The following is a 14,663-nucleotide window of genomic DNA, read 5'->3' on the forward strand; positions in this document are numbered from 1 at the left end:
TTGCAAGAGGGCTCATTCTAACGGAAATGAAAAGTTCTAGTGTCCTTTTTAAGTGACAAAAAAAATTGGAGGGCACCTAGGCCCTCTCCCACGCTAATTATTTTACCAAAGTCAACGGATCAAAATTCTGAGTTAGCCATTTTATTCAGCGTAGTCGAAAAACCTTATAACTATGTCTTTGGGGACGACGTACTCCCCACAGTCCCCGTGGGAGGGGCAACAAGTTACAATCTTTGACAAGTGCTTACATATAGTAATGGTTATTGGGAAGTGTACAGGCGTTTTCAGGAGGATTTTTTTGGTTGGGGGAGGGGTTGAGAAGAGGGGGGTATGCTGGGGGACCTTTCCATCGATAATTTGTCATGGGGGAAGAAAATTTTCATGAAGGGAGCGCAGGATTTACTAGCATTATTTAAAAAAACAATGAAAAAATAAATATGAAAAAGTTTTTCAGCTGGAAGTAAGGAACAGCATTAAAACTTAAAACAAACAGAAATTATTATCCATATGAGGGGCTCACCTCCTCCTAATACCCCGCTTTTTACGCTAAAGTATTTTTAGTAATTTCAACTATTTATTCTACGGCTTTTGTGATTCAGGGGTCATTCTTAATGAATTGGGACAAAATTTAAGCTTTAGTGTAAAGAGCGAGGTACTGACGAGGGGGCGAACCCCCTCATATATGTAATAAAAATATGAGAATACAAAAGTTCTTTACGTAAGCTAATTTATAAGTTACGTAAATCTTTTACTAATAAAAAGATTCGTAAAAAATTAACAGTTCTAGTTGCCTTTTTAATTAACCAAAAAATCGGAGGGCAACTAGGCTTCCTACTCCGCTCTTTTTTTCTCAAAATCATTCGATCAAAATTATGAAAAAGCCATTTACAGGGTTCGGACAGGTCGGTTCGTTTCAAATTATAGGCTCTGTCCTATTTTTATAGGATTTCCCAGGTCCAAATATAGGCCAAATATAGGATTCGGAAGTCCTCGGGATCAGATCTGTGGTAGATGGCGTGGGATGCCTGATCACATAAATTACCAAGTTTCATCCCGATCCCTCCAATCTAAGCGTTTTCCATGATTTCAGGTCCCCCCAAATTCCCCCCAATGTCACCAGATCTGGTCGGGATTTAAAATAAGAGCTTTGAGACCCGATATCTTTCTAAATATCAAATTTCATTGAGATCCGATCACCCGTTCGTAAGTTAAAAATACCTAATTTTTTCTAATTTTTCAGAATCAACCCCCTCCTCCCAACCACCCCAAAGAGAGCGGATCCGTTCTGGTTATGTCAATTATGTATCTAGGACTTGTGCTTATTTTTCCCGCCAAGTTTCAGCCAAATCCCTCCACTCTAAGTGTTTTCCAAGATTTTAGGTTTCCCCCTCCAAACTCCCCCAATGTCACCAGATCCAGTCGGTATTTAAAATAACAGCTCTGAGACACGATATCCTCCCAAACATCAAATTTCATTAAGATCTGATCAACCGTTTGTATATTAAAAATACTTCATTTTTCTTTTTTTTCTGAATTAACGGGCCCCAAACTCCCCCCCAGATGGTCAAATCGGGAAAGCAACTAATTTCTAATTTGATCTGGTCCAATTCCTGATACGGCTGCCAAATTTCATCGTCCTAGCTTACCTGGAAGTGCCTAAAGTAGCAAAACCAGGACCGACAGACAGACAGACCGACGGAATTTGCGATTGCTATATGTCACTTGGTTAATACCAAGTGCCATAAAAACACTATGCTACAATGAGATTAACCGAACAGACGGACCAAAGGATGATGAGGCGATAAACGATAAAAAGCTGATTCCGACAATCTTCCATGCAGGAGGGCCAACTTTGCACTTATATCAGGGACATCAAATTTACGAATTATCTTACCATTGAAGGGGGGAGATAAAGTAAAAATTTACAATATCTGAAATAAAAAGTCCGAATCTGATTAACATCATTTTTCTTTAGAAGGGGATAAAGACCAGATAGATAAAGGACAGATTGATCAGAGAATGTAGCATATAGCCTACCCAGTGCACGTCTATTATACTTCCCTCGATTAGCAACTATCTTAGAATAGCCCATTAGAATAACTGGGCCGTATTCACATCAGCCAGCCACCGTTCAGCCAGGAAACACATAAGTCGCAAGAACTCCAGTCTCATTAAGCAGAGACTGCTAGCCTATATACTGATCTTTGCTCATTTCGGACAGCATAGCCCAGGCAGAAGCAGCTTACTAAGCCCAACACAAAGCATTAGTAAAGTTCAAAAAGTTCAACAGTTGTGATTAATCTACACCAAAAGACAGAAAATTGCAAATCATGAGCAATGTTCTTAGTGCTCTTCAGCCGAAAATATAGGAATAATAGGATTTTAGCCAAAATATAGGCATTTTATAGGAGTGCATTAAAATATAGGAATTTTTGGAATTTATAGGCGAGTCCGAACACTGCATTTAGCCAAAAAAAATACAAATTTCGTTTTAATTATTCCTCTGCGGAGAGCCAAAATCAAAACATGCATTGATTCAAAAACGTTCAGAAATTAAATAAAAAAAGCAATTTTTTTTAGCTGAAAGTAAGGAGCGACATTAAAACTTAAAACGAACAGAAATTACTTCGTGTATGAAAGAGGCTGCTTCCTCATCAACGCCCCGCTCTTTACGCTAAAGTTTTTTACTGTTTTAAAAAGAAGAATTGAGAGAAAGAGTCAAACTTTAGCGTAAAGAGCGGGGCATTGATGAGGAAGCAGCCTCTTTCATATACGAAGTAATTTCTGTTCGTTTTAAGTTTTAATGTCGCTCCTTACGTTCAGTTAAAAAAAACTTGTTTTTTTTTATTTAACTTAAATTCAAAGGAATAGCATTTTTATTATTCTTACAATGTTGCCGAGAAACTAGTGCATCTAATCAGCACCAACCACTAATTTGGCATAAACGAATTTACATAAAGCAATTTAGTGTGGAATCTCTATTCGGGTATGTGCATAGTGGACTTATTTGAATTCAACATCACATCTAGATTTTTAATTTCCTCTTTATATTTTTATAAGAGTTTTTCGCAAAAATATTGTACAGACTTTAATATGGATACTTCAAAAAGTAAACAGCCACAGAACCTGAAAATAATTAGGCTACCAATTTCTTTCCCTTCAATCCCTTAGCTTGTGGACATTTATTTTCATTAACAGATTAATACTAAATTCTCGCCAGCTTCAAAATAAACAATAAAGGTAATGTTTCTAATTTTATGCAAAATGATCAGTGGTGTCAATTGGAGATTTTTTTGCCCCCTCCCTTCCTCCCCTATTTTGAAAATACTTGATTTTAGTATTTAGTATACTTGATTTGATTTTAGTATTTGATTTTAGTATTGATTTCATTGAAAAACGGCTTTTTCATAATTTTTATTGAGAAAACTTAAAAAAAACATTCTACTCCCCCTAGCTTTTGAAAAATACGTTTTGCCCCTTCCTCCCTGCATTTTCATAAATCGATGCTACTGAAAATGCACCATTTCTTTCAAATTGCAACTTTCTGCATGTGATCTTGCACAGTTTCTGCTAAGGATAAAAAAATCACATTGCTTTAAAATCCTACCTCACTGAAACCAAACTGGTAGACCAGATTTTGCATAGTTTCCCATGAAATATTACAATCACATCACAATATTAGCTGTCAAAACCCACAGCAAATCGTTGCAGAACCTTATTGCAAAAATTTTTCGAATATAGTTTTGTCTGAGCAAAAAAAAAAATTTACAGTAGGACAACTACTACTACTACTAACAACTCACAACAGCACCAAGCCAACACAAGGCCAACCTGAGGCCAACACAACTACGCACGCTCCTCCTCCATTCCAATCTATTCAAAGCCTCCCTCTATAGCCTACACCTTCCCAAAAAGTTCCCATTTCCTTTAAATCTTTCTTTATGACACCCTCCCACCCAAGACGAGGACGACCTGCTTTCAGTATAAGTAATACTAAAAGTCTAACATAAGGACTTAAAATTAAAAATAAAGTTAAGGAATATGGCTGCTGATGCAGGTCAATCCTTACAAGTTACTTACTCTTCATGAGAAAAATCTTAAACAATTCTGAAAACTAGTTGAAAGCAATTTATAATACTTCCTTATCTCACTCCTAAATTCATTACTTTGACAATGCGCCCAATTCCAACTCTTAACAGCATCAGATATTACCTTTAATAATATAGGTTAAAGGCACCAATGATTCGACAGTGCAATTTTGGAACCACTGTCGAAATTTTCCTTCAAAATAGGATAAATCTGCTTTATTGTGAATTGAAACACCATCTCTTGAAGCTGTCTTTATATTGTGACAATAGAAAATGAGGACACTATTTCTGATAAACCCAGATAAGAAGAGAATATTCAATTCAGTTAGTTTCCTGTTTTCAACACAAAACGAACTCCTGACAATTTTTTTGCTATGTAATGTTCAAACTGTCATTACTAGATTATTTTTTGCAAAACAAAAGTTGGGATCAGCACCAATGCATTAAGCTATATCTGATCTTCTCTGAAATGTAGCCACATTGGCTTTTTCTTGATAAACCAAATTAAAATGGCAACTAATATTGTATTGACGAAACTATGCTCCAAGTGTTGAAAATTCTTCTCTGGTGTATCAAGACTGGTCACGACTTTGGGAATTATTCGTTTCCACTTCCCAGTACCCTTAATATATTTTTCAGAAATCGTCTCTGACTAGAAGAAATCAATTTGGCAGTTAGTTACATGAGTGAGTGAAGGTTGAACCCATGCAACGGTCGGCAAACATGGTCAAAGACAAAATGCTTCAAGTTTTTAACATGTTTCAAACAGTTCGTGGTAACGAACTGTAGTAAGGAGCGACCCGGCTCAATAGTAACCAAAACTTTAAAAACGGGAATTTTGATACCAATAGCTACATCAAAATTTCACATCGCATTTTAATGCTGATTTTAAATATATAAGTTCCGTCAAGTTTAATCTTACCCATCAAAAGTTACGAGCCTGAGAAAAGTTGCCTTATTTTAGAAAATAGGGGAAAACACCCCTTAAAAGTCATAGAATCTTAACAAAAAATCACATAATCAGATTTAGCGTATCAGAGAACCCTACTGTGAAGTTTCAACCTCCTATCTACAAAAATGTGGAATTTTGCATTTTTTGCCAGAAGACAGATCATGGATGCGTATTAATTTGTTTTGTTTTTCTTTTTGTTGTTTTTTTCAGTGGTGATCGTATCGACCCAGTGGTCCTAAAATGTCGCGAGCGGGCTCATTCTAATGGAAATTAAAAGTTCTAGTACCCTTTTTAAGTGACCAAAAAAATTGGAGGGCACCTAGGCCTTCTTCCACGCACATGTTTTCACCAAAGTCACTGGATCAAAATTTTGAGATGACCATTCTGTTCAGCTTAATCGAAAACTCAATAACTGTGTCTTTGGGGACGACATCATCCCTCACAGCCCAGGGGGAGGGGCTTCAAGTTACAAACTTTGACCATTGTTTACATACAGTAATAGTTATTATGAAGCGTACAGTCGTTTTCAGGGGGACTTTATTGCGTTGGGGTGGGGGGTGGGTCGGGGGATGGGGTTACATGGGAGGATCTTTCCAAGGAGGAATTCATCGTGAGGGAAGAGAATTTCCATGAAGAGGGCGCAGGAAAATCTAGCATTATTTAAAAAACAATGAGAAAATAAATAATAAAAATTTCAACTGGAAGTAACGAGCAGCATTAAAACTTGAAATGAACTGAAAATATTACGTATATAAGGGGGTTCTTCTCCTCCACAATACCTTGCTCTTTACGCTAAAGTATTTTTAGTAATTTTAACTACTTATTCTACAGCCTTTGTGATTCAGGGATCATTCTTAAAGAATTGGAACGAAATTTAACCTCTATTGTAAAGAGCGAGGTATTGATGTGGGGGCGAACCCCCTCAGATACGTAATAAAAATACACAAATATAGAAGTTCATTACGTAAGTTAATTCGTAAGTTATGTATATTTATTACTAACAAAAACATTCGTAAGAAAAATAAAAATTCTAGTTGCATTTTTAAGTAACCAACAATTGGAGGGAGAATAGAACTCCACCCCCACCCCTTTGTTTTATCAAAATCTTCAGATCAAAGCTATGAGAAAGCTATTTAGCAAAAAAATTAAAGTGCAAATTTCGTTTTAATTCTTGTGAGCCAAAATGACAACATGCATTAATTCAAAAACGTCCAGAAATTAAATAAAACAAGAGCAAAGAGCTCATATGGCATTTGTGACAAAGTCGGAAGAGCGAAGAGCTCATATGGTATGAGCTCTAGCAAAATTCTAAGAATCAATAGATCGCTTTAAAAGGAAAATCAGAGCCTTAGTGCCGGTCGAGATTTAAAATAAGAGCTCTGAGTCACGAACTCCTTCTAAATATCAAAATTCATTAAGATCCGATCACCCACTCGTAGGGGAGAGGTGGGTACAGGGGCGCAGTCTGCTACAGTGGCGCACTTGATCCCACTGCCACCTGTAATTAGATTAAATTCTAAAAAAATACGCACTAGGAGGGCAGTCACGTGGTCTATGATCGTCAGCCATTTTCAATTTTTTGGGGCGATTGCAGTTTTTGAGGTATGTGATTAAGTGCTTTGAAAAATAAAATCTTGGACAAATGGAAAATATTTTTTGACTTTGCTAAGGTTTGTAGGCTACAAATAGTGCCGAATTCTGGCGAATATTAGTTCATCTGGAAGCTCCAACATTTCTAAACATAGTGCAGCCATCTGTTTGTCTCTCGGTCATTATTTCAAATTTTGGTTCACAAAATGGATAAAAGAGGGCATTTCGGCTACAGTGGCGCATTTTGGTGGAGGGTATAGTGGCGCACCCCAAAATTTTTTAAATTCATAAACTTCATGCGGTAGGTAGCCTATATGATAGTTTTGACTTCTACTACTACTACTACAAACTCGTCGCAGCCTTAAGCCGCCTGAGACCGACACACTGGCGAACACTTCTCCTCCATATCACCCTGTTTAAGGCTTCTGCCCCCAAAGATTTTGGGTAATTTCTTATGATCTCGCACCAGTCTAACATGGGACATCCTGTCCCCCCCTTCAGACCACTAAGTAGAACTAATCTAGGAATTTGATTGCCCAGGTTAGGCTGGTGTTCTAGGTTAAGCTTGGTTCAGGTTAGGCTACAAGTTCAGTAACAAAGGCTACATCCCCCAAACATTAAATATTGGTCTTTTGCAGAATGCCTAATGAAGTAGAGCATATGAAGCTTGCCGTGCACGCGGTACTGGAATTGAAGCTTTCACAACGGGCTGCTGCCAAAAAATATGAGATCCCAGAGACAACACTCCGTTGATATGTAAATAAGGCTTGCAACGCGTCGGACGATAAAAAGCTGACTTTAAAATTTGAGCCGAATTACCAAGTCCAGTCCATCAAGTGTTAACTGATGAACTTGAACAGCAACTTCACAATTATTTGATAAAGGCATGCAAAATGCACCATGGTTCAACACGGCTCAACGTCCGCCAATTCACTTTCAAAATTGCAAAGATGAAGCAATTGAAGGTGCCATCAACATGGCATGAGAAAAAGATGACAGGGAAAGACTGGTATTACAGTTATATGAAACGCTTCCCAGACCTGTCTATCCGCAAAGCAGAGGGAACAAGCTTGGCCAGAGCCACGGCGTTCAACAGAACAACTGTAAATGAGTTCTATGACAACTAGCCTAGTGATATTTATAACTTAGATGAGACGGGGGCAACAACGGTGCAGAGACCACCAAATGTGATAGCACCCAAGCAGCACGAACAGGTGGGCCAAGTGACTTCTGCTGAGTGAGGCGAACTGACCACAGTCTGCTGCACCATCAATACTCAAGTTAATTTCTTGCCACCTTACTTTGTCTTCCCAAGGAAAATATTTGGCTCCCAGTTGATGAATGGTGCACCACCAGGCAGTGGCGGTAGCGGTTCTGCCAAAGGATGGATGACATCTGACATCTTCCTGCTTGTCCTTGAACACGTTGTGAAACATGCCCGCTGTACAAAAGAGAGACCCATATTGCTGATAGAAGACAACCACTCTTCTCATGTGTCGATCCAGGCCATTCAGTACTGCAAAGATAATGGGATAGTGGTTCTGACTTTGCCACCCCACAACAGTGGAAAGCTACAGCCACTGGACAGAACAGTCTACAAATCATTCAAAAACTACTACAACATCGCCTGCAATGACTGGATGGTCAGCAACCCCGGACAGACAATTGGCATCTCTATCATTGCTCAACTTGTTGGAAAGGCCTTCCAACTCTCCTTCACACAGAAAAACATAGTCAGTGGCTTTGCTGCTACTGGGATTTTCCCCTTTAACCACCTACTTTTCACAGACGACAATTTTCTCGCATCAGCTGTGACCAACAGACCAGACCCTAATCCCAGCGCAGCTCCAGAGGCCAAAGAAGTTGAGCAAGAATTGAATAGTCATAACGAAGCGGGTCCAAGCTCTGCCTCCCCTACCGCTGTTACACCCGAAGCTGTAAGGCCCTACCCAAGAGCGCCCCCCAGGAAGCTGCCAGAAGGAGCTCGGAAGAGGAAGAAAACCATTATTGCCACGGATACCCCAGTGAAAGATGCTTTAGAGAAAGAATTCATGGAAAGGGAGGCAAAGAAAAAGGCCAAGACTTCTAAGATTAACCCCAAGACAAAGAAAGCCGTTGTCCAAAAGCCAGTGCCAAAAAAACAGGATGTCCAACCTAAGAGAAAGGGCGGTGCTGTTAGATCCTTTGCTAAATTTGACTGCAATTTCAAGAGAAACAGTCATGTGAAGACCCTGTTTTCTGATTCTTCATCTGATGATGACTTTGGTGACTGTGCCACAAAAGACAATAGTAGCTGTGATAGTGATGAAAGCCTCCACTGTGGCCTTGAAGACCAAAACGATTTTTTGTGTGACGATGAAGTCCGTGTTGGAGATTATGTTCTTGTTTGCAAGGGGGAGATAAAAAAAAAAACAAAATTTACTCCGTGGGCAAAGTCCTCTCTGAGTCCAGCTTTGACATTGAGCTCATGTATATTAAGAGAATGGTTCCTTTCTACAAGTTCATCAGGACCAGTGAAAATTACACTTTCAGGAAGTCGAGTGTTGAAATGAAGCTACCTGCTCTGAATATTTCTGGTAGCACAGAAAGACAGGCGGGGCAACTGGTCTTCCCCATTGACCTGACTGCTTACAATATTAACTAGTGTGCCTTCTTCTTTTATTTTCAGTTCATTATTTTTTATTTCCTTACTCATTATACGAAGTATTCATCTTTTAGGTATTTTCAGTTCATTATTTTGTACTTCCTTACTCATTAAACGAAGTATTCATCTTAGCAGTTTGATTGCGCCACTGTTCCAGATGGGTGCGCCACTGTTCCAGATGGGGTGCGCCATAGTTCCCGCCTAGTCAACAACAATGGCGCAAAAAGTGGCTGTCAGAAAACATGACTCCATCAAACACTGGTTCAAAGAAGAAGTGTGAAATAAACCACCAGTGTAGAATAATAAACTGCCTGCACAACAGTTTAAAAATCGTCCAAAAATATTAATATTTGCCAAAGTTACGATGCTTTGACCTGAAAGTGCGCCACTGTACCCACCTCTCCCCTAAGTTAAAAATACCTAAATTTTTCGAATTTTTCCTCTCCCTTCAGCCCCCCCCCCAGATGGTTGAATCGGGAATACAACTTTATCAAGTCAATTTGTGCAGGTCCCTGACACGCCTATCAATTTTCATCGTCCTAGCACGTCCAGAAGCACCAAACTCACCAAAGCACTGAACCCCACCTCCTAACTCCCCCAAAGAGAGCGGAACCCCGTTACGTCAATCACGAATCTACGACATTTATAAGCGTTTTCCAAGATTTCTCGTTTCCCCCTACAACTCCCCCGAATGTCAACAGATCTGGTCAGGATTTGAAATAAGAGCTCTGAGACATGAGTTTCTTCTAAATATCAAATTTCATTAAGATCTATTCACCCATTCTTAAGTTGAAAATATCTCAATTTTTTTAATTTTTCCAAATTAACAACCCCCAGCTTCCCCAAAGAAAACGGATCCGTACCAATTATGTCAATCTCGTATCTATAACTTTTGCTTATTCTTCCCATCAAGTTTTATCTCGATCTCTCAACTCTAAGCGTTTTCCAAGATTTCCAGTTTCCAAGATTTCTGTTTCCCCCTGAAACCCTCTATGTCCCCGGATCCGATTTGAATTGGAAATGGATTATCTGAGACATAAGATTCTTCTATATGTCAAGTTTCATTAAGATCCGATCACCCATTCGTAAGATAACCCGATTTTCCCGTTTTCCACGAATTCCGGTTTTCCCCTCCAACTCCCTTCAATGTCACCGGATCTGGTCGGGATTTAAAATAAGAGTTCTAAAGCACAAGATTCTTCTAGATATCAAACTTCATTAAGATCTGATCACCCGTTCGTAAGTTACAAATTACAAATATCAAAATTACAATTACAAATTTATAATTAATTACGAAGTTACAAATATCTCATTTTTTCTAATTTTTCCAAATTACCCCCCCCCCCCCTCCACCAACTCCACCAAAGAGAGCGGATCCGGTCCGGTTATGTCAGTCACCTATCTTGGACTTGTGCTTATTCTTTCCACCAAGTATCATCCTGATCTCTCCACTTTAAGCGTTTTCCAAGATTTCAGGTACCCCCCCCCTAATGACACTGGATCCAGTCGGGATTCAAAAAAAGAGATCTGAGTTTCAAGGTCCTTCTAAATATGAAATTTCATTAGGATACGATCACTCTTTCGTAAGTTAAAAATGCCTCATTTTTTCTATTTTTTTAGAATTAACCCTCCCCTCAACTCCCCCAAAGAGTGCAGATGCGTTCCAGTTATGTCAATCCCGTATCTAGGACTTGTGCTTATTTTTCCAACCAAGTTTTCTCCAGATCCCTCCACTCTAAGCGTTTTCCAAGATTTTAGGTTCCGCCCCCCAAATTCCTCTTCATCAGATCCGGTTGGGATTTAAAATAAGAGCTCTGAGACATGATATCCTTCCAAACATCAAATTTCACTACTCCATTACATCCGATCACTCCTTTGTAAGTTAAAAATACCTCATTTTTCTAATTTTTCAGAATTAAGCCCCCCCCCCGACTCGGCCAAAGAAAGCGGATCCTTTCCGGTTATGTCAATCACGTATCTAGAACTTACGATTATAATTCCCATCAAGTTTCGTCCCGATTCCTCCACTCTATGCGTTTTCCAAGATTTTAGGTCCCCCCCTCAACTCCCCCAATGTCACCAGATCCGGTCGGGATTTAAAATAAGAGCTCTAAGACACGATATCCTTCTATACATCAAATTTCATTAAGATTTTTTTAATTTTCCAGAATTAACCCTCCTCCCCCCAACTCCCCCGAAGAGAGCGAATCCGTTCCGGTTATGTCAATCACGTATCTAGGACTTATGATTATTTTTACCACCAAGGTTCATCCCAATCCCTCCACTCTAAGCGTTTTCCAAGATTTTAGGTACCCCTCCCCCCAACTCCCCCCAATGGCATCAGATCCGGTCGGGATTTAAAATAAGAGCTCTGACCAAACATCAAATTTCATTAAGATCCGATCACTCCTTCGTAAGTTAAAAATACCCCTTTTTTGTAATTTTCAGAATTAACCCTCCCCCCCAACTCCCCCAAAGATAGCGGATCCGTTCCAGTTATGTCAATCACGTATCTAGGACTTGTGCTTATTTTTCCCACCAAGTTTCATCCCAATCCCTCCACTCTCAGCGTTTTCCAAGATTTTAGGTCCCCCTCCCCTCAATTCCCCCCAATGTCACCGTATCCAGTCGGGATTTAAAATAAGAGCTCTGAGACACGATATCCTTCCAAACTTCAAATTTCATTAAGATCCGATCACTCCTTTGTAAGTTAAAAATACCTCATTTTTTCTAATCTTTCAGAATTAACTCCCCCCCCGAACTCCCCAAAACAGAGCAGATCCGTTCCGGTTATGTCAATCACGTATCTAGGACTTCTGCTAATTTTTCCCACCAAGGTTCATCCCAATCCCTCCACTTTAAGCGTTTTCCAACATTTTAGGTTTGCCCTCTCCCCCCCCCCTCCCCCCCCCCAATGTCACCAGATCTGGTTGGGATTTAAAATAAAAGCTCCGGGACACGATATCCTTTTATACATCAAATTTCATTAAGATCCCATCACCAGTTCGTAAGTTAAAAATACTTAATTTTTTCTATTTTTTCTGAATTAACAGGCCCCCCACTCTCCCCCCCAGATGGTCAAATCGGGAAAAAGACTATTTCTAATTTAATCTGGTCTGGTCCCTGATACGGGTGCCAAATTTCATCGTCCTAGCTTACCTGGAAGTGCCTAAAGTAGCAAAACCAGGACAGACCAACAGACAGACTGACAGAATTTGCAATTGCTATATGTCACTTGGTTAATACCAAGTGCCATAAAAAACAAGTTTTTGACTCTTTGTCACAACTCTACTTTTTTAAACAATAAAAAACTTTAGCGTAAAGAGCGAGGCGTTAAGGAGGGGACAGCCCTTTTCATATACAGAACAATTTCTGTTCATTTTAAGTTTTAATGTTGCTCCTTACATGCAGTTAAAAAAAAACTTTTTTTTATTTAATTGGAATACCAGACTGACTAAAAATGTTCCTTCAGCTGAATTCAAACATATATATTGGCTTCTATCGTGGGATTCATTTCTTTTGCAAATATCTTGTTGTAACCTTGCCAAAATTTTTACAGACAGCAACAGGCCCTGTCAAAATATAGGTGACTCTGTCGAAATTTCACTGAACATGTAAAACAGATGAGAAATAATTGATGTCGAAATTCAAGGGTCCCCTGATGAAAACAGTTGTCGAATTTACTGGTACTTTCTCAAAAACGAGATATTTTGATGATTATTATTTCTAATAAATATTTCATATAAAAAAACATTAAAAAAAAGAATTTTTAAATCATAGTTTTACTGATTTGATGCTAGATGCTAAATTTTTCCATTATCTGAGGAACTACTGCTTGGCCTCATACCATGTTTATATTTTTAAGCATTTGACTTGGTTGGTCCAAGCATCCTAATTCATTTATCACTGAAAAACTTTGAAGTAAACCCATCCTTAGTAAATTTTGTATATGTTTTCTTTCAAATAGATCCCAGGTTGTAAAATACAAAAATATTCTCTCTGATCCCCTCCCTAATTGGTAGAATTCCTTAAGGAGCCTCGTTAGGACCACTCTTATATCTAGTATTGATTAATAAAATGGGTAAGAGATTCCCTCAAAGGTGTTAATCTGTAGATTACCAGCTGACCCTTGAAGCATGTTATAGAAATATCAAAAGTGGCCCCATCAAAATCCTACCCATGTTTTGGATGAAGCTAAGAATTTACATACAAACATAAATTCCACTAAGTCAACTATAATGACAATAAACTTCTAAAAATTCTTGAAATCTACTCGTGTGTTTTAGACCCTATCCCACCCAAAATGCTGGTGAAACATGTTAAACTCCCCAGTGTCACAAACTTCATATAATCTTAAGTAGGATATGCATATTTCAAAGATTCTGGACTTTCTGCTCTAAGTATAGTCAAAACTAAAATATTTAAAGTGAATTAAAATGGCTGATTAACTTTGAAATGGCCAAATGTTGACAATATTTTCATAGTGAACAACAAAGATATCTTTGCTGGACCATTAAACTTGAGAGGCAGTGGGCCATTCCAATAGTGTTTGGAGATATTATTCCTGTTGCATATATACAACACTGCGAAAGAAAAAGAAGAAGGCATATGAAGAAGGCACAGAAGGTCAAATGATTACACACAATTATTATCCAACTTTGTTCCTATACCAGAGACAATTTTTTCAGTTTTTTTTTCCTCCACTATCTGAGTACTGTTTATAAATTTACACATTAAACAAAGCTGAAGAAAAACAAAGAAATAAAATAAAAAGAATAGACATGTCAAATGCACCAGGATCTGCCCACAAGCATTCCCCAAGAATTTTGACATGTGTTAAATTTGGTTCCTGCTAATGTTGAAAACAGGTAATTTTTTTGTTCTGTTGAATTTGTAGGTGAAACTAAACCAAAACTATTTAAATTATGCCTTCCAGAGTAGAAAGTGTTTTTATTTTTACAAAAACTGGTAGAATCATCAGTGCCTTTACCCTATTTACCTTCGATTTTTCATTGTTTTTATTATCTTATCTGTTTTTGAAATGGATGATAAAAAATATTTTTAAGTCAATAGCATCATAGCATCATGGAAATATGATTAGGTGCTATGAAACTTTCTGCATTTTACACATTAAGAATCTTATTATAATAGTGTGTTGTTGTAGTTTTGTACACAATCTTGGGGTATTTACAGATCTTTCTGTTCCTTTGATAAGTAAAAGGTAAAAATACAATCAATACATCTTTTTATCCTTTTTCCAAATATACTAATCGCTTCCTTTAAAAATTCAATTTTGAGCCCTTAAAGGAACCCTCATAGTTACACCTTGATTGTTATTATCTCCTAATAAAAAATGATTACCAAAATTTCTTAGAACTACTTTACATGC

General features: G+C 38.2%; 1 protein-coding gene across 1 annotated transcript in view; it reads right to left on the bottom strand.

Moving 5' to 3' along the window:
• The window catches only part of LOC136032156 (serine/threonine kinase SAD-1-like), a 124,131-nt gene that overhangs the window by 104,646 nt on the left and 4,822 nt on the right, over nucleotides 1-14,663 (bottom strand). The window lies entirely within an intron of this gene.

The sequence above is a fragment of the Artemia franciscana genome, chromosome 10, assembly GCF_032884065.1.
Source record: "Artemia franciscana chromosome 10, ASM3288406v1, whole genome shotgun sequence".
NCBI lineage: Eukaryota > Metazoa > Arthropoda > Branchiopoda > Anostraca > Artemiidae > Artemia > Artemia franciscana.